The following is a 22181-nucleotide window of genomic DNA, read 5'->3' on the forward strand; positions in this document are numbered from 1 at the left end:
TAAGATTAAGTGTAACCAAACAAGCAAGCAAGCCCAGCCCAGCTGACAAAGAGTAACGTAAAACGAACGTAACTCACTACTTTCCATAAAAAGTAGCTAGTAATGCAATGTTACTTTTTGATGGTTTTACAATATTGTAATGCAGTACTTTTAAAAGTAACTTTTCCCAACACTGTTGATTATTCATAATCAGTCGGCTAGTAAATATACCGATTTATTAGACCTTCACACCTCTATTGACATTAATCTACCAAATTGTCCTATGGATATTCTTGATTATGAGTTATTGTTTTTATTGTAGTTTTAACTAAAGTCACCTATTGCAACCTATTATATTATATTTACATATTTTGAATAGTTTATTTTTAAATGTATTATGTTTCATAGTAACATCAACAAACACAATTATTATCATTGTTATTAATTGGTAATTATTGTTAAATAATATATAATAATATTTAATGTGGCACAAATCATTGTACATTTTAAGCTGCTTGAAATTTGTGTGCCAGAGTCATTCTGTGCTGACCATTTAGTGCACTCAAATAGCAAGAGCCAGGAGTAATACTGTGAAAATAAGCCTCTGATACTCACTTTCTAAACCTCTTTCACAGAAGGCCAGGAGGTGAATCTTTATCTCCTGTTATTAAATCAAACACAGTCCTCTCTCTTGCTGTGATCAGATACTTCACTAGATTTTGGTGTTCTCCTTTTCCTCCCGAGCACTTTTAAGGGCAGCCATTCAAGTCAATGTGATTTGGAAGAGATGAGCTTCAGGGAATGATTTAAACATTCAGTTGTACTGCGAAAGTCATTGATTTTCACAGTGATTGACAGTTATTTTTACTGGATAGACTGATGCTAAATATGGTTATGTGTATTGGGGATTGACTACACCATTATTGGGTTCCCCAAAAGAAACCTTCAGTGAACAGTTCTTAAAAGAACCATTTTTCAGGATGGAGTCATAAGCATGCATTTCAGACCGCTGATTGTTTCTACAGCATCCGAACCTTCTAAAGCAAAGTCCCTTTAAGACGAGTCATTTCACTTGGCGGCCATCTTTGAAACGCCTCTCAGGCATGCAAGTGCAGCTCCTATCTCTTTGAATGGGGAAACATCAAATTCTCCAAAGCTGTTTTCCAAGATTTCAATTCAAATTTCATATTTGAAATCACCAATGAAATCTGACAACTGTCTCATAAATTTTGTTTCTAAATGCTCGAATCATGACAAAAAATGCCATTTTTCAGGCTGGATCAAGCTAACGTGCATGTGCAGTCCTAACTGCGCATATCCGTAGTAAGCGCACGTCTGACTGTTTCTATAGGAATCAGAGTTTCTAACGGCCACCGCAGTGACACGATGACTTTTCCGATCAAACGATTGGCTCTTATTTAGAAAGCGGGACTTATTCCACCATATTGCAGGTTGTGCTTTCTCCCATTCATAATAATACGAGTGATGCATCTTGTGTTATTTTACAGTCTTTGTTCTAAAGGCAGCTACAGTGACCCGCCCCCTTTAGTTACTGTTACTATGTCCGACAAGCCATGCCGCTCTCAGGCCACACATCATGTTCTCACGCAGTGAAAAAAAATACATTGCGGAGCAAAGAGGACACTGACAGACAAGACAGAGCAGGTTACTTTTGATATGAAAAAAGTAAATTTTTTAAAAGAAATTTAAATAATAAAAATCGTTTTGTGGCTCTTTAATGTGTCTTGACAGATCGCTGTAGTGCCTCAGTTCAAGCAGCTCGTGAACCTGTCATCTCTTCCTACTAGTTCATTAGCATCAAATAAACATGAATGAACATTAGAAGAAATGTTGTTTCAACTGCAGAGAGACGTCAGTACACACCATTTTTCAAGTTCAAGTCCACCGAGGTTAATCTACTAACTGCTTTGTTGGACATAGCTGCTGATTCTGCATTATGATTGGTAAGATCGCCTGTCAATCAAACTCTCAGCGAAGGGTCTATTGGCTATTGGCTCTTTTATTTAGAAGTCGGGACTTATTCTGCCATTTTGCGCATTGTTCACCTTGGTTTTGTAAGATATATATATATTTTGTTGATCCTGAAACAACATTCCTGTCCGAAAATTTAGTCTTAACCGTATCCGTATACCCCTTAACCTAACCCTCCCTTAACTTATCCCTAAAATCAGAGGGAAATGATAGAATAACACTGATGTAGAAGCACCAAACCCTGGTTGTAAGTCTAAACTTAACCAACCTGCAAACTTGTCTCTTAAAGGTACCCTAGAACTTTTTTTAAAAGATGTAATATAAGTCTAAGGTGTCCCCTGAATGTGTCTGTGAAGTTTCAGCTCAAAATACCCCATAGATTTTTTTTAATTAATTTTTTAATAAATGAGCTGATTCAGGGTACGGTCCCCTTTAAATCTGGTGCTCCACACCCCAAGAGCTCGTGCTTGCCTTAAACAACATAAAAAAAGTTCAAACAGCTAATATAGCCCTCAAAATGGATCTTTACAAAGTGTTCGTCATGCAGCATGTCTAATCGCGTAAGTACAATGTTTATTTGGATGTTTACATTTGGTTATGAATGAGTTTGATAGTGCTCCGTGGCTAAAGCTAACATTACACACTGTTGGAGAGATTTATAAAGAATTAAGTTGTGTTTATGAATTATACAGACTGCAAGTGTTTAAAAATGAAAATAGTGACGGCTCTTGTCTCCGTGAATACAGTAAGAAACAATGGTAACTTTAACCACATTTAACAGTACATTAGCAACATGCTAAAGAAACATTTAGAAAGACAATTTACAAATATCACTAAAAATATCATGTTATCATGAATCATGTCAGTTATTATTGCTCCATCTGCCATTTTTCGCTATTGTTCTTGCTTGCTTACCTAGTCTGATGATTCAGCTGTGCAGATCCAGACGTGTAATCCCTTTCATAATGTTGGGATCATGGGCTGGCATATGCAAATATTGGGGCGTAAACCCCGACTGTTACGTAACAGTCGGTGTTATGTTGAGATTCGCCTGTTCTTCTGAGGTCTTTTAAACAAATGAGATTTATATAAGAAGGAGGAAACAATGGAGTTTGAGACTCACTGTATGTCATTTCCATGTACTGAACTCTTGTAATTTAACTATGCCGAGGTAAATTCAATTTTTGAATCAAAGGCACCGTTAAATCTGATTGATTCAAAGATGTTGATGTTCAAAGATCCAGGAACATGTTGTACTTGGTGAAATCATGTTCACCATTGCAGCTCGCACGTTCTCCCATTCATCGAGTGCACTGTCTTTGTATAAAGTCTTTGATGATACTCACTTAACTACATTTTGAGTATGATGGTAGTTAAGCAGTATTTATCTTTATCTTTTGTTTATAAGCAGATTTTTATCTTTTCCGTAGTTGATCTTTTACCGGTTAAAGGCAATGTGGTAGTTTTATGTAAGATTCCAAGATTATTATTATTATAAAATTAAAAATCTTCCCAACACTGATGTCTAAAAATGTTGCTGCAGTTATTCACTATGATGCACCATATCTTTAACAACTTTATGTATTTTCATATACAAGGCATTTGATTATGACGGATCTCCCTTTTCATGCCGAGCACTACAATCTAATAGGTCACGGGCAAAATAAAACAAAATACAATATGCATTATGACATGAACATGAAATTAAACACTCATTTGTTAAGGTTTATGGTTTTGGTTCTCAAATGAGAATACGTCAGCAATGATTCTGAAACCCGCAGGCCCGAGGATAATGCAAATGCATCTGCATAAAGATGTAATGAGATATGACACAATTTTACTTCTCAAGGATGAAATTGATCTTTACATGACCATTTAAGCAGGGATAGTACTAATGTTCAATTGGCCCTGTCCACTTTCCAGCAGCATTAGCATTAGATCGGTGCTGATGTGTCACATGCTTGTGTTTCTTCTGGGTATTGATAAAAGCCCTATTGATAAACTAGGTGAACCACTGAAAGATACTGCTAAACTGCTTTTTTCCCCCGCCAAACAGTTGAGTTTGAAACAAAAATAGCAGGGCAACATTATGTGCAAAAAAGAAAAAAAGAAGGCCTATGGGTCTTTGTAATGAAAAATATAGAAAATGAGATACAAATACTTTGTACAGGTAAATGTTATAAGTAACATCCTTACTAAAACTATATAAAAACAAATTATTAAGAGTTCTGTATTTAGTACCTGCACTTATTTAACATAGCAAATGAGGCACTTAAACAGTTTAATGAATTAGAAATTATTAAACGTCCATTGGTGACCATAAAATAAGGTTGTTTGGCTAATTAAATGAATTCCGGCCTCATCTCTAATTTAACTACATACATTGTCTTGACCTTTCTGCCTCTGACAAAGGCTACATTTTATAATTGTTCTTATTTCATCTCCGTTACCTCCCCCTCTGTGTATTATTTTAATTGTAACAGACTTATGCATAGACCTGCTGCATGTAGTGTAATTAGGGTCAATGAACCTTCAAGATGCATGGGCCATTGACCATTATATTGACTTTGACTGCCACCACAAGAAATTAAAGTTAAACAGCTCAGCGTTTATAGCCTGGACTCATCATCTTCATTTCAATGCATGAGAGAGAACACAATGCTTGTAGAAGGAAATTATATGCTAATATAGTCCAATTAATAGTTAAAACTGTAAACTTGTATATATATATTCACAAAGCTCCATTCTTTGTTCTGAGGATATTTTATGGTAGCCTGTTTTTACACTTTTTGATAGCATAGACCCCCAAATATGATCATCTTCTTGTGACGGACCCTTTTCTATGTATAAAGACCCAATTTATGATGTAAAAAATACATTATAAACGTGTAAGATATCTGGAAAATGTTTAGTTTCTAAAGATACACTTTGTTACACTATGGCCCTCTAGAGGTAACTTGCGGAGGACATTGTGTTTGTAATTACGCGAGTTGCGCTTCGACTACGCTAAACCATCAGCAGGTAAGCTAAGTAGCATATATGACGCTGTTGTTTTTACTTATTGAAAACATAATTGATTTAAAGATGAGGTTAAACAGTAGAAACTAGCTAGTGTTGATTACTGTTTTATTATGGGAACTGTCGCTTTCTGTTTTTGCTTGTAAACCCATTTTGTGCTCAACTTTCAGCTTTCGACAAACCTATACTGTAGTAGCCAGACCTCCTTGTCTTTATGGGTATGATTGAGGGAAATATGCAGCTTCCCGCGAAATGTGAGAAAACTAAACCAACTATTCAATGTAAAATTCTATTTTGACAATTTACCGGTAGTTGAACCAATGACAGAATCCCAGTAAAAGCGATTTTTCAGAACAGTCAATTTATTATGTAACTTATAGGCCTGTACTATATTGACATATGAATATAGGCTATACATATTAAATTGCCCATATTTTAATTGAATAAATATTATAATAGCAACATTATGAATTCAAATCGAATGATTTCACTCACTTAGCCGATTTTAATTAATAGATTATTAGATTTGAATGAAAAAATGTCAGTACATTTACATCTAACTAATGGAGATGTACATCTATAATAAATCATGGAATTATTGAATAATAACTTGATGAATTATAATAAGTATTAATTTAAATATAATAGCACTTGCAACAACTTCCTTCTGTGCCAATTCTTGTTTTGACTGACTAAATCTCACAAATTATGAATATTTAGATGAAATGACAATTAATAAGAGCATTGATTAAATGTATTGTGATGAGATTTTGTGCCATTTATGAGAAAAAAAAAATAGTAGGCTTCGCATTACTTATTCAAACTGCACTTTTGATAACTCGATTTACATTTGTGTACATTTACACCTAACATATCACCTCTCTATCACTTGCTGTGTATTCATCATAACGTTTTTTTTTTGTTTTGTTTTTTTGTGATTTGGTGTTTTGAAACAAATAGAACTTTTCAGTTTCTCCAGAAATAACAGAACGAACTGTAAAGTACATCACATCCTATAACAAGTGAAGTGTGTGGCTAAATTTGACTGTTGTACATGAGTACTGTGACCAGCAGTGAACCTGTCTGTTCTGACAGCCCATTTCATTTCGAAATGAAATAAGACTAGGCTGCTGATAATCCTGCAGTCTGCTGGAAGCATCTGGCTGCTACATCTGCCTACTTAGTCGCTTTCATTTTCTATGACGTGCTGCGTGTGTTCTCCCATGAGGCAGTGCTGGTGTCTAGGCAGGAGGTTGGGGAGGTAGACTTGAGGGTGAGCAGGGACAGTTCCCTTGTGTGTGTGCGTGCGTGTGTGTGCTTGCATGGGTCATGGAGTGCGTTCTAAATTGAGTGCGTTCTTCAAGGAGACTTCATTCAGAGTAGAATCTCTAGAGCATGATAGTTGCATTTCAGTAGATATGTTGAAGAGCAAAGCTCTCAAAGCCAGAGTTTAGGTTCTGTACTTTAGGGGGCAAAAACAGTTTTAATGCACAGAGGCAACATAAATGTACTTAGGCAGTTAGTCATAACTACACCATTCTACCCACAAAAATAATTTTTAAAAAATCACACATGCTCAGAAATAATAAAACATTACTATCACAGTACCCTCCAAACTCAATTTCAGCTAATATTACCTCATTTTGCACTGGCTTTATTGTTATGCACACTAAATTATGCAGATTATATTAAAGCTGAATTAAATATTGGCATTGAAAGTCATATTCATCTGTGTCCTTTGTCAGCAGCACTGAAACGTATAATAATCCATATTAGGCCACTTTAAAACATGTTCTTTAACTATGCCACCACTGCTATGGAAATAGTTTAAGTATTTGAATGAAATCGACCACATTAGTTCATTATTTTATTCTTTACTCATTTTTTTAAACCAACATTTTACGCTTATTATCTGGCTGGGATGGTGGTGATTAAGACAGTATAATTCCCGCAGGATGCCACACTCATTTCATCTGGCTCATTTTTATTAAAATCTCCCAATGATATTTGCATAGTAGGGCACCAGAGCCTCTGTGTATGTCATTTTGCCAGAGACGGCCACTCAAGGCCAAGGACGGCGGCTACCCGTATCAAAACAAATGGCCATCGCCTATTAAAGAGACTAGAAACACAGCCAATGACAAGTGAGGTCACACATCTCAGCTCATCAGTTAGTAGTGCACCTTAAACTACTCATAAATAGTGGATATGCACCTACTTTAAGCTTGTAAATGTATGTATGTATGTATGTATAGAGCTTGAGCAAGAGCTTGAGATATGTGATGATAGCTCTTTGATGACATACACTTGAGGAAAAGCTGTTTGTTGAGGTGGAAAAGGAGCTGCAACTTTGGGATAGCTGTAATTTAAATATTTTCCACATAATAAATATTGAAGTGATTTATTTTGTTTATTTCAGTCTTTGTTTAGATAGTTATTCCAGAAGTTTCCTAAAGGAAAAAAAAAAGTCGTTTGAAGAGACTGGAGAAGCTCCATCATTTCACATGCAATTCATGAATGGACTGAAAAATTCATGCAGAATTTCATGTGCTCATGCAAGCATCAGATTTCTAATGGTTTCAGTTTTGGCAGTTTTTTCCTGGTTGCTGCTCTCATTGCACAATCCCTATTCATCATCATAAACTGAGCTGAGTGTCCATTTATCAGGCACTGAGGACAATGTTCTGCTTCTTCTGGTACTATGTAAATCAGAGCCATCATCAGAGGGGTATAGTCTACTCTTTGGCCCATGGGAGATTGGGACTGCTCATAAAAATTGTGAAATTTAGCAAGAGCCCTTGATGGGGGACACATGATGTGTGTCTTTACAGGTAACAAATACAGTATGTGCATTGCAGTTGCATATAGACAACCGTGTTTTAGTAGTTTTTACTAAGTTTTACACATTCTATTAGCATTATTATAATTTTAAAGGATAGCGTTTTACATTGGTAATGTCATAAGCAGCAGGTAATCTTATTAAAATGGAACCGTGTGTTATTAATCTCCCCAAGGGATTTGTCATATTGTGGTGTGGTTAAGTTTAAGATAATGCCGGGTTTATTTACTTACAGTGTTATATAACAGCCACCAGTAACTGATTGATATCAGTAATGTTCCTTAGCAAGGGCATGTCCGTGCATGGATGTTTTAGTAATTTATCTTTACACAAATCTTTTCATTAGTTGCAGTGATTAGAGGCTTTGTATGCTTTACATTCGTATTTGTTTGTTGTGCACACAGGCAGCGTTTGGTCCCTTGATAGTGGCTCTACCTGGAGTTGCAAGCTTAAAACAGTGGTTCACCCAAAAATTAAAATTATTTATTAAAATTTATTTGTCAATTCCAAATATTTGTTGTTATTTTTAGATAAAAATACAAAACATTTAGAAAAACTTTACACAACTTATAACTCCATATGTTTTCCATATAACAACTAGTAACCACAGCTGTCATGTAAACAGACTATAATATATATATATATATATATATATATATATATATATATATATATATATATATATATATATACCCGATTCCAAAAAAGTCGGGACACTGTACAAATTGTGAATAAAAACTTTCACTATTTTATTCAGAATACAACATATCAAATGTTTAAACTGAGAAAATGTATAATTTTAAGGGGAAAATAATGTCATGGCATCAACACATCTTAAAAAAGTTGGGACAAGGCCATGTTTACCACTGTGTGGCATCCCTTCTTCTTTTTATAACAGTCTACAAACATCTGGGGACTGAGGAGACAAGTTGCTCAAGTTTAGGAATAGGAATGTTGTCCCATTCTTGTCTAATACAGGCTTCTAGTTGCTCAACTGTCTTAGGTCTTCTTTGTCGCATCTTCCTCTTTATGATGCGCCAAATGTTTTCTATGGGTGAAAGATCTGGACTGCAGGCTGGCCATTTCAGTACCCGGATCCTTCTTCTACACAGCCATGATGTTGTAATTGATGCAGTATGTGGTCTGGCATTGTCATGTTGGAAAATGCAAGGTCTTCCCTGAAAGAGACGACATCTGGATGGGAGCATATGTTGTTCTAAAGCTTGGATATACCTTTCAGCATTGATGGTGCCTTTCCAGATGTGTAAGCTGCCCATGCCACACACACTCATGCAACCCCATACCATCAGAGATGCAGGCTTCTGAACCGGGCTGATAACAACTTGGGTTGTCCTTGTCCTCTTTAGTCCGGATGACATGGCGTCCCAGTTTTCCAAAAAGATCTTCAAATTTTGATTTGTCTGACCACAGAACAGTTTTCCAATTTGCCACAGTCCATTTTAAATGAGCCTTGGCCCAGAGAAAACGCTTGTGCTTCTGGATCATGTTTAGATATGGCTTCTTTTTTGACCTATAGAGTTTTAGCCGGCAACGGCGAATGGCACGGTGGATTGTGTTCACCGACAATGTTTTCTGGAAGTATTCCTGAGCCCATGTTGTGATTTCCATTACAGTAGCATTCCTGTATGTGATGCAGTGCCGTCTAAGGGCCCGAAGATCACGGGCATCCAGTATGGTTTTCCGGCCTTGACCCTTACGCACAGAGATTGTTCCAGATTCTCTGAATCTTTGGATGATATTATGCACTGTAGATGATGATAACTGTTACGTCCCTCGTTAATTAGATGTAGTTTGTCTAGGAATATTATCAGACATAACAAAACAGTGGCAATGTGTGTATAATGGCAGTAACAGGATGGCAAAAAGAAAAGGGACAGACAAACCAGCAATTTCGTTGCTAAGGTTTAATTTCAGTAAATATAAGTGAAGTAATATAATAATAATAATAATAATAATAAAGTAGATATTTACAATATATACAACGTAACAAGAATAAACAAACAGCAAAAGATCTGGAGGAGAGGAAGGAGTGAGAGAGTGGAGCTTAAATCAAAGAACTAAGTATAACAAAACAAAACTAACTAAAGTTAAAGGGCTAAACTAACTAACAAAAGAAAATGCAGAAAGAAACATCTTCAACGTTCAAAACGCTATAACTAAACCACGCTGTCTAACCAAACAAAACATACAGAAATAGCACCACTCGTTAAGGCTAGTGTGTCTAATACATATTTCTTCTGCGTGTGTAAATGTAGGTCGCGACCTGCTTACCTGACTCGCAACCTCTCCAGCCAGGCTACATAGCTTTAAAACAGAATATGAGATGAAGGTTTCACGGGTCAGCTTTGAACCGGAACATGAGATGAAGGTTCCGCGAATACAGCGGTCATAAACAATCGGCATCCTAGATAAAGCATGTATCGAACACACGAGCACAAACGAACATAAGCACTCCCAACACAAGAGAAACTGACCCAACTGCAAGGTAATAACAGCAGTAAAGTCGCAAACACTGATCAGTCTCTCAAACTGGTCTCTCGAACGAGAAAACCATCCTCACAGAGAATGTCCTATCTCCCCAACCCAGAGTCTGTTTTCGAGCTGCCGCCATTGAAGTTTTAAGCTGCTCACAAGCCGCTCCGTAACCCACGATTGGTAGCGCGATCCCTGACGTCAGACCCTTACGCCAGCAGATTGACAGACGGATCGTCCAATCAGAAGTCACACCTGAAATGGAGTACAGACACGCACATATATGCAGCGACATGAAAAAAAACAATTACATAGCGCAGCGTACGTAACACTCTCCCCCTTAAAAACTTAACATAAAGCAGCTTCATACTCTAGATAAAGTATCAGCAATGATATTTTCTGAACCCTTTTATGCTTTATGATCAAGTTATAATTCTGCACAATCAACGACCAACGCATAAGACGTTGATTGTGATTGTACATTCTACACAAAAACACCAAGGGATTGTGATCCGTGTACACAATAACAGGCAGAACAGATGAACCAACGTAAACCTCAAAAAACTGTAAGGCCAGGATCAAACCTAAAGCTTCCTTCTCAATGGTAGAATAATTTCGCTGATGTCGGTTGAATTTTCGAGAGAAGTAACAAATTGGATGCTCAAAACCAACGTCATCTTCCTGGAGAAGAACAGCTCCCATGCCTACAGCACTAGCATCCACTTCCAATTTAAAAGTACGTGTAAAATCTGGGGCAGCGAGAACAGGTGCACTAGTCAGCAACAACTTTGCACTGTCAAAAGCATGCTGACACGCATCACTCCAAATAAAAGCATTTGATGGGCTTAGCAAACTGGTCAAAGGATGTACTACAGTTGAGAAATTTCGGCAGAAACTTCTGTAGTAACCAGCCATTCCTAAAAACCGACGTAACTCTCGTCTTGTCGTTGGAACGGGAAAGTCAGCAATAGCAGATACTTTGGCACTAACAGGACGGACTTGACCTTGACCTACTTCTTTGCCCAAGTAAGTAATCGTTGCTTTACCAAATTCACACTTGGCCAAGTTAATTGTCAAGGAAGCGTCAGCTAACCTTTTAAAAACTGTCCGAAGAACAGTCAAATGCGCATGAACCAATCAGACGAATAGATAACTAAATCATCTAAATATGCATTACAGTTCTGAATTCCTGACAGTACAATGTTTACGAGGCGCTGAAATGTGGCGGGAGCATTTCGCAGCCCGAACGCCATAACCCGGTACTGTAGGAAGTTATCCGGAGTAACGAAAGCTGAAATTTCCGCAGCTCGAGCGGTCAATGGCACTTGCCAATACCCTTTCAGCAAATCTAATTTCGTCACGAACTTAGCAGAACCCAAGTTATCTATACAGTCTTCCATCCTAGGAAGAGGATAGCTATCTGGTACAGTCACAGAATTTACTTTTCGATAATCTGTGCAAAACCGAAATGTGCCATCAGATTTCGGTACAAGAAGGCAAGGTGAACTCCACGGACTGTAGCTAGGTTCAGCCAAGTTGTTTTTTAACAAGTAATCCACCTCAGACTTCATCACAGAACGCTTGATATTGTTCACTCTATAAGCATGTTGTTTAATAGAAGAACTGCACGTCACTTGGATATCATGCTGTAACACATTAGTTCGAGTCGGAACATCACCAAACAGCATAGGAAAATCTCGAATTAGTCTCATAATATCCTGTTTCTGTGACCCAAGCAAATTATCAAGGTTTTCTGGCAAGCTTTTTAAAACTTCAGAATTTGAAAGTCTACCACACGTTGACAAATCATTACGAAGTGTAACACCATCGTCAGTATAACACTCACCAGGAGATGGCAGCAGAACCTCATCATTCACTGCAGTGGAGTCAGGCACAGCAATAGCAGCAACGGCTAAAACCTCCGTAGGAACAGCGACTGGCTTTTCTTGTTCCTCCAAAAATTTCTCAGGTACCTTACGAGAACAATATGATTTCAACATGTTAATATGACATGTTCGAAACTTTCGTTTGCGATCAGGCGTGTGTATCACAAAATCAGTCTCGCTCAATCTCTTAGATACCCTGTACGGACCAGAAAAACGGGCGGTCAAAACTGAACCAGGTACTGGTAACAGTACTAAAACCTCGTCACCGGGTTGAATCTCACGCACAACAGCTTTCTTATCGTACCGTTTCTTCATGCCCTCCTGAGCAATTGACAACGATTTTTGTGCAAATGAACACGCATTATGCAATCGTTCCCGAAATCGGCTGACATAATCCAGCACATTTTGTTCGGTTGGCTTTTTGTCATTTAACATCCTGTCCTTCACGACTTTTAGCGGACCTCGAACTGTGTGACCAAAAACTAAGTCTGCAGGACTAAATCCCAGAGATTCTTGAGTTGCCTCACGAACTGCAAATAGTACAAGTGGTACTCCCTCATCCCATTCTTTCCCAGAGCTTAGACAATACTTTCTCAACATCGACTTTAACGTCTGATGGAAACGTTCGATCGCACCCTGACTTTCAGGATGGTAGGCGCTCGAAATTCGGTGCGTGATGCCCAAGGTTTTCAACACTTGTCTAAAAACATTAGAAAGGAAATTCGTCCCCTGATCTGTCTGCACGACTTTTGGCAACCCAAAGGTGGAGAAGAATTTGAGCAAAGCTTTAATAACAACAGGTGCAGTTATTTTTCTCAATGGAACAGCTTCTGGAAAACGTGTCGCAGAACACATAATGGTTAACAAAAATTGATTTCCCTGCCTTGGATTTCGGCAACGGACCAACACAATCCAAAATTATGTGTTCGAACGGTCCGCAAATGACAGGAATCGGAACTAACGGAGCTGGTGGAATCTTTTGATTCGGCTTACCCATCACCTGACATTCATGACAAGTACGGCAATGCTGAGATACATCTCTCTTCAAGCCAGGCCAAAAGAAATGTTGGAGGATGCGGTTATAGGTTTTTGTCACGCCTAAATGACCTGCTAACTCGTGATCATGTGCCAAACTCAACACTTGTTTGCGGTAGGCAGTAGGCAAAACGATCTGGCACACAACCTCCCACTCATTCTCCCCATCTGAATTAGGACGCCATTTCCTTAACAGTAGCCCATTTTCAATCACGTATTTTACAAAACTGGTTTTATCAGAGTCTGTACTTTCAGCAGCAGAAAAACATTTAGTCAGTGACACGTCTTCTCGCTGTGCGATCTTAATCCGTTCATGAGAAAACGGTTCAACTAACAATTCAGACTCAGCGGAATATTTATCATGCTGAACATCATCCGCGCCCTTCTGATCTGACCCTGAACTTTCTTCAGTGAACACCGGTGACATAAAAGTGTCAGACAGAACAATGTCATCTCCAATTCTGCGTTTTTGCGCACGAGTAACCACGCTAGCAGCAAATACATCTGGAAAATGATCAGCGATGTCATCCGCATGGATAAAACAGTCAGGTTTATCAATAACTTCTGGCACAGGTGACACTTTACCTCCTGCCAAATCATTTCCAAGAATGAATGCCACACCTTTGACAGGAAAGGAAGAACGTATACCCACCCTAACGAAACCTGAAACCAAGTCACTCTGTAAGTGTATCTGATGCAATGGTACCCTAATTACGCCCATTTCAATCCCTTGCACTAGTACACTTGACCCACAAGATGTCTGTTCCGACAACGGAAGTACATCAGATATTACAAATGATTGAATTGCTCCCGTATCCCTCAAAATCTGTACCTCTTTCTGCTCCTCAGGTTTACCATTTACGGAGATTAACCCCTTCATCAAGAATGGCTTAAACCCTGCATCAATTTCATCCTTCTCTAGAACAGTTTCAGACCCAGCCTTCACAAAATTAACAGGTTTTACCTGTCCTTGCTGGTTTTTACGTTTAAGCATCAGGCAATCAGAAATAACATGCCCTACCTTGTGACAATAGAAACATTCTCGTGTTTCTTTATTCTGTGGGGAACTACTTTTACTACGGGTATTCGAATTTTGAGTTGAAGCCGAATTCAGTGCTTTCTCTGGCCGACCTGAAACAAACACACTCTTATGCGTTAACACATACTCATCCGCAAGAATCGCGGCTTGTGACAATGACGTAACTTTTTGTTCATTCAGGTATGTGACTACTCGTTCCGACAAACAATTCTTAAAATCTTCTAAAAGCATTAGTTCTCTCAACGAACTTAAATCTTGCACATTGTTAGTAGACAACCATTTATCAAAAAGAACTCCCTTCTCCCGGGCGAATTCCACAAATGTTTGCTGAGCTACCTTCTTATGGTTCCTAAAGCGTTGCCGATACGCTTCAGGTACCAACTCATATGCACGAAGTACAGCATTTTTTACGACATCATATCGCAAGCTTTCCTCTAAAGATAGCGCAGAGCAAACTTCCTGTGCTTTTCCAACGAGTCGACACTGTAGTAACAGACACCAAACCTCTTTCGGCCAATGAAGTGCAGCAGCTACTCGCTCGAAAGCAGCAAAGTACGTGTCCACTTCGGATTCTCTAAAGTGAGGCACCAAAGCGATTTGCTTACTAATATCGAATGTATTGGTCGAATCCTCACTCACAGAATTTGCCGAATTTACTGACGCAACAACAGGGCTAACAGGATTAAGCCGCGCAGTTCGGTCAGAGACAGCCTTCGCTGATTCTAACTCGAGCTGTCGCAATTTCACCTGCGTCTCTGCCTCAATTTCCATTTTACGGATCTCTAAGCGTAACTTCATTTCAGCTTGGCGCGTCTCAGCTCGCTCCTGCACTTCCATCTGGAGTCGGGCTATGCGAACCTTAAGTCGCGCGTCACCCCCAGACTCTACGGAAGACGGAGACAGTGGGTAGAAGGGCGGTAAGACAGCCTTGGGCTCGGCCTCCGCCTCCACCTCAGCATTCTCACCTGTTGCCTCCTCCAAATTCCCCACGCTAGGCGTACGCTTTTCCACAGCCGAAGTGTCAGCTCGCTCACTTTCCGCATCTGGAAATAGAAACACTTTTAATTCGACCAAACGTTTCAAAATCTCATTCTTAATAATACGCTTTAGAGACTGCCTCACCACAGGAATGCGATAGTGGTCAGCTATCTGCAGCAACTCATCTTTTCTACATCGCTCAAACACTTGCAAAGTTGGATTAGCAACAAATGATTGCAAGTCAAAAGTACTCATTGTGTCCAATTATCACTATACCACTTCACAATGCACCAAACAATGCCCTTTTCATTGCCATTTCCTGCACCATACAAAAACACACACATACAACTATCCTCCGAGATATTGAAAACAATATAAAAACTTGAGATCCCTTCCCCAAAAAGAGAAAGGGATCCCGGACGAGCCCCCAAATATGTTACGTCCCTCGTTAATTAGATGTAGTTTGTCTAGGAATATTATCAGACATAACAAAACAGTGGCAATGTGTGTATAATGGCAGTAACAGGATGGCAAAAAGAAAAGGGACAGACAAACCAGCAATTTCGTTGCTAAGGTTTAATTTCAGTAAATATAAGTGAAGTAATATAATAATAATAATAATAATAATAATAAAGTAGATATTTACAATATATACAACGTAACAAGAATAAACAAACAGCAAAAGATCTGGAGGAGAGGAAGGAGTGAGAGAGTGGAGCTTAAATCAAAGAACTAAGTATAACAAAACAAAACTAACTAAAGTTAAAGGGCTAAACTAACTAACAAAAGAAAATGCAGAAAGAAACATCTTCAACGTTCAAAACGCTATAACTAAACCACGCTGTCTAACCAAACAAAACATACAGAAATAGCACCACTCGTTAAGGCTAGTGTGTCTAATACATATTTCTTCTGCGTGTGTAAATGTAGGTCGCGACCTGCTTACCTGACTCGCAACCTCTCCAGCCAGGCTACATAGCTTTAAAACAGAATATGAGATGAAGGTTTCACGGGTCAGCTTTGAACCGGAACATGAGATGAAGGTTCCGCGAATACAGCGGTCATAAACAATCGGCATCCTAGATAAAGCATGTATCGAACACACGAGCACAAACGAACATAAGCACTCCCAACACAAGAGAAACTGACCCAACTGCAAGGTAATAACAGCAGTAAAGTCGCAAACACTGATCAGTCTCTCAAACTGGTCTCTCGAACGAGAAAACCATCCTCACAGAGAATGTCCTATCTCCCCAACCCAGAGTCTGTTTTCGAGCTGCCGCCATTGAAGTTTTAAGCTGCTCACAAGCCGCTCCGTAACCCACGATTGGTAGCGCGATCCCTGACGTCAGACCCTTACGCCAGCAGATTGACAGACGGATCGTCCAATCAGAAGTCACACCTGAAATGGAGTACAGACACGCACATATATGCAGCGACATGAAAAAAAACAATTACATAGCGCAGCGTACGTAACAATAACTTCAAACTCTTTGCAACTCTTTTCTCTGAGAAACTCCTTTCTGATATTGCTCCACTATTTTTCGCCACAGCATTGGGGGAATTGGTGATCCTCTGACTTGAAAACATTGCCACTCTGAGAGGCTCTTTTTATACCCAATCATGTTGCCAATTGACCTAATAAGTTGCAAATTGGTCCTCCAGCTGTTCCTTATATGTACATTTAACTTTTCCAGCCTCTTATTGCTACCTGTCCCAACTTTTTTGGAATGTGTAGTTCTCATGAAATCCAAAATGAGCCAATATTTGGCATGACATTTCAAAATGCCTCACTTTCAACATTTGATATGTTATCTATATTCTGTTGTGAATAAAATATAAGTTTATGAGATTTGTAAATTATTGCATTCCTTTTTTATTCACAATTTGTACAGTGTCCCAACTTTTTTGGAATCTTTATAATCCACACCACAACTAATGATAAATAATGGCAATTGCACAGATAAACAATATCTTTGAAATCTGATGAATGACAGAAACATTTACAGCCAGTGAGAACCCAGATTTTTTTAGAGTGAAATAATGACACAATTTCTAGGTGAAATGGTTATAAATATGAGCCGATTCCTATAGTGAAAGTAACTTTCTATTGACAGTCACAAATTCTGGATAATATATATATATATATATATATATATATATATATATATATATATATATATATATATATTTTATACTTGTCATCTTATATACCTGCTCCATTTTTTTTAATGTGCCCTTGTCTGTCCTATGGTAAAGATCAAGTGTTATCCACCTTGGTGGATGACTAATTTCTAGGGTTCTTTCTTGAGACTAATTCAGGCATACACATATTTGACAAAACATGATTTATTTTACCACATGCCCCTCCATGTTATATGTTGATAAATTGACAAATCAGGTGTGATTGGTTCCCATTTAATCACATAGAGAGATGAGATGCCAGGACCAGAGCCTGGCTGCGCAGTCTATTAGACTGAATCTATTCAGTCTAAATCCTATTTCAGCTGAGGAACAGTTCTTGTCACAGCATCCCCATTTTTACTTTGATAAGCTACAACATGGAGGCAATGGCTCAGGGCTGCTACAGGAAGATGTTTCAAATTTGAACAAAAATAATTATTGTGGAATACTGAAAACACCTTTAAATATAATAAATATTTGACAACAACAGAGCTTTAGTAAAGATGCATTTTCTTATTTCTTCCCAGAAATGTTTTCAATGTTCTAATAGAAATTGAGGGCAGGACATCATGTGATAGCAAATTAAGAACTTATGAGGTAGCTAATGTATCCCTAGCTCTAAATGAGTAGTCTATTCATTTGTGAATTATAAAAAAGTCCCTGAATTCCAGGGAAGTCCTGATTTTACAGCCCCTGATGTGTTTTTAATGTGCTTTTGGGTGGCATTGAAATGACTTTGAAACTTGGTGATTAAGAGACACTCACTGTTCCCGAATCCACTTCTTATATGGCCATTTCAAAGACCCAGGCAAGAAAAATGCCTTTTTATTTTACTGTTATAAAGAGCTCAAATAACTGTCTGCTCTTGTACAGTCTGGGTTTTAATGGCAGGCTGTACAATGACAGAGGCAGGAGGGCGCGACGGCTGTTTAAGAGAGGAAGGGAACAACCACTGAGACAGATTGATGTCGCTGAGGAGACCACGAAGCATATAGATTTTGCTGGAATTCATAGTTAATAACTATTGACTCACTTCAAACTCATTAGGAAATGCTGACTAGGACAATAAATTAATCAGTTATTCTGTAAGAGGTCAGATTTTGCTTGAAATTAATTAGTGAGGCCTAAACCTCTAACATTCCCTGAGAGTGTAAAAATCGGATTTTCGTATACGTTCTCTCTTTCATTTAAAACATTAATCAGTGCCTCCATCTAAATCAAGGTTGTTCTGTATGATTAACACAATTACAATCTTATCTGCCTGCAGTGGCACTTTGAGGCCAAGGCATGATAACTTAATCACTGGAAAATGTAATTTCCAAGCCCCGTCCGAATTATGTATCCTCCCTGAACTCATTTCACATTCCCCTCTCTTGCCTGTTATGTCCAGAATTAGCAACATTGGATGGTGGTGGTAGAAGCAGCTTGTTAAACTCTTGATGGACAATACAAATAACTAAAAAAATGTGTTTTTTTGTTGAATCGCCAGTTTGCCTTGCCTCACAAGCTCAGATGATCAAAGTCTATACATGTCATGGGTTTGTTAGTGGCTTTGATAAACACTCCAGCCAAGGATACATTGTGAAAAAGATGATCCCTCTCTTCTCTATAAATGTCCTTTGAGAAACAGTTGGTTTAATGGCATATTTTAGAGGTCCAATGAATCTGCTTCTTCAATCGTCATTTGAAAATTTCCTTTTTGATTTGACATGCTTTTTCTATATATGTATTTTTTATGTGTATGTTTTTGGAGATTTGCAACCTCCTTTTACAAATGACTGAAATTTGTAACATCTGAATTACCAGATGGTTTAGATTTGCAAAAAACATACATTGACATGTGGAAGTCTTTCCCACTGAGATATAAATTGAGCATTCACTCAACCTTATCAGGCACAGAGTAGGAACGCACAGCAGTTAGGGATCAGACCTCATAGATGAGAAAAACATAATTTCAAAGATTCTCTTCAGAGTATTTCCCAGACTAATGAATGTGCCTGTGCATAAAATCATTAAGATGTAAAGGCTTCTATAAACGTGAACCCTGATTGCTTCATTCTTGAGGCTAATATGGTTAAAAGGAGGCTGTTCGAAGCTTAGAAGATCACATAAGCATGCCCAATGATAATTAAAGAGTACTGGCGAACAGTTTATACAACATAAATATAATATAATGTTAATTTATGGTAAAAAAGAGAAATATACCCCTATACCTCAACTCTGTTCCACAAGATTTTAATGTATGATTCTATAAAAGATTGAATTTCATGTTTTCATGATTATGCCAACATACTTGTACCATTTGGGCTTCATCAAATCACTATACAGTGGCATGAAAAATATGCAAACCCCTTGCAGAATCTGTGAAAATGAGAATTATTTTAATAAAATAAGAGGGATAATAAAAAATGCATGTTATTTTTTGTTTAGTACTGTCCTGAGTAAGATATTTTACATAAAATATGTTTGCATATTGTTCACAAGACAAAACAATAGCTGAATTTATTAAAATAACCCCATTCATAAATATGTGAACCATTGATTCTCAATACTGTGTGTGGTTACCTGATGATCCACGACTGTTTTTATGTTTTGTGATGGTTGTTCATGAATCCCTTGTTTGTCCTGAGCAGTTAAACAAGAAAAATCCTCCAGGTCCTGCAGATTCATCAGTTTTCAAGCATTTTTGCATATTTGAGCCCTTTCCAGCAGTGGCTGTAGGATTTTGAGATCTGTGTTTTGATACTGAGGACAACTGAGGGACTCAAACTCAACTATTAAAAAAGGTTCAAACATTCACTGATGCTCCAGAAGGAAACACGATGAATTAAGAGTCGGGGGTGAAAACTTGTGAACAGGATGAAGATGTCACAATTTTTCTTATTTTGTTTAAATATCATTGTTTTTCATTTAGTACTGCCCTTCGGAATCAACAGAAGATACTTGCATGTTTCCTGGCAGAAAAATTAAGTACAATTTACCTTGATATTTGAATTCAAAAGTTTTCACACCCTTAATGCATCGTGTTTCCTTGTGGAGCATCAGTGAATGTTTGAACCTTTTTTAATAGTTGAGTTTGAGTCCCTTAATTGTCCTCAGGACAGTACTAAACAAAAAATAACATGCATTTTTTATTATCCCTCTTATTTTATTAAATAATTCTAATTTTCACAGATTCTGCAAGGGGTTCACATACTTTTTCATGCCACTGTACACTGGCAGAACCCTTTTCGAAAAGGTTAATTGACCCTTCGCAAAGACCCGCCCCCCTTTAGTTACTGTTGCTTTGTCTGACAAGCCATGGCGGTGTCACACCACATGCAGTGAAAAATACATCACAGAGTAAAGAGGACACTGACAACATGTCGACAGACAGGTTACTTATGATATTAAACAAAGTCCCAGCTTTCAAATTATGTAATTTTTTAAGAAATTCAAGCAATAAAAACCGTTTTGTGGCTCTTTAAAGTGTTGTGACAGATCGCTGTAGCGCCTCTTCCTACTAGTTCATTTATGGCATCAAATAAACATGAATGAACATGAAAATGAATGTTGTTTAAAACACAGAAAGATGCAATTACGCACCATTTGTCAAGTTCAAGTCCACCAAGGTTAATCTTCTAACTCCTGACTGCTGTGTCGGACAGAATGGCGGATTTGGCGTTATGATTGGTTAGATCACTTGTCAATCAAACTCCTGGCGAAGGGTCGATTCTCTGAGGAACTTACAAATTGAGGTTACAACCCTTGAGTTCCTGCTACAACTCTTAAGACTATATTGGTTCCTCCAGTAACCCTATTATAAAGCAAAGACTTTGAGGCACTTGAAATATATACTGCAGTTCATTGAGAACAAAATAGAATATCTGAGGCAGCTTTAGACAGTTACCTAAAAGTTCTCCAGAGGTTTCCACCACTGGCATAAATATTATTTCCATTATTATTACAGTGAGCCTGGTTTGTATAACTTGTTCTTGCAGGTTTCCCTCACATGTATGTTGGCATAAAAAAAATCTGAATTACTGACACTGTGGGCAGTCCTTCAGCTGTGGCATTGTGTTGAAGGAATGAGGTTTTGAAATGGAAGAACAGCCTGCAACTCATGCAGAATACTGCCACGTTTTAGCTGTATTACTGTACATTAATTTAAGGCCCCTGGTTTAATGGAAACTGTACCTTCACCTAATGCAGATAGAACTCACCGACGCTTCAAATGCAAGGTCATCTCTTTAGAGGCTGTATTGAGCGCAGTATCTATTTAATGGAAGCCCTAAAATGCTAATCTCTCTTGTCCCTTTGAATAAAAAAAGGGCTTGTTTTATATTACAGAAATGTACTTTAAGATATAGAATGTACAACTGTACTATAAGTGCCTCAAATAATTTTGGAAATTACTTCCATGCCAATAAATAGTATGGCATGTTGATGTATTATAGTAAAAATAGTATTTTTCAGTGTTGTTTTTTTATGTTCAGATGAGTGTTGTCAAAAGCAGTGTTGTTCGATACCAAGTCTGTACTGAAATTTAAAAAATAGACAATACCCTCATTTCCCTCTTGCATTTTGAGCGCTGTTGAGGTGTTGTTCATAAACACCTCTGACTGGCCATTGTGTTAACAGATAATGTCTGTGATTGGCTACAGTGATCAACACACGGGAGCATTTGAAAACACACGGAAGTGCTTGAAAGCCTTTTGAAAGAGGAAGCGGGAGCATCAAAGATGTCTATTTACAACAT

The sequence above is a fragment of the Chanodichthys erythropterus genome, chromosome 15, assembly GCF_024489055.1.
Source record: "Chanodichthys erythropterus isolate Z2021 chromosome 15, ASM2448905v1, whole genome shotgun sequence".
Taxonomy (NCBI): Eukaryota; Metazoa; Chordata; class Actinopteri; order Cypriniformes; family Xenocyprididae; genus Chanodichthys; species Chanodichthys erythropterus.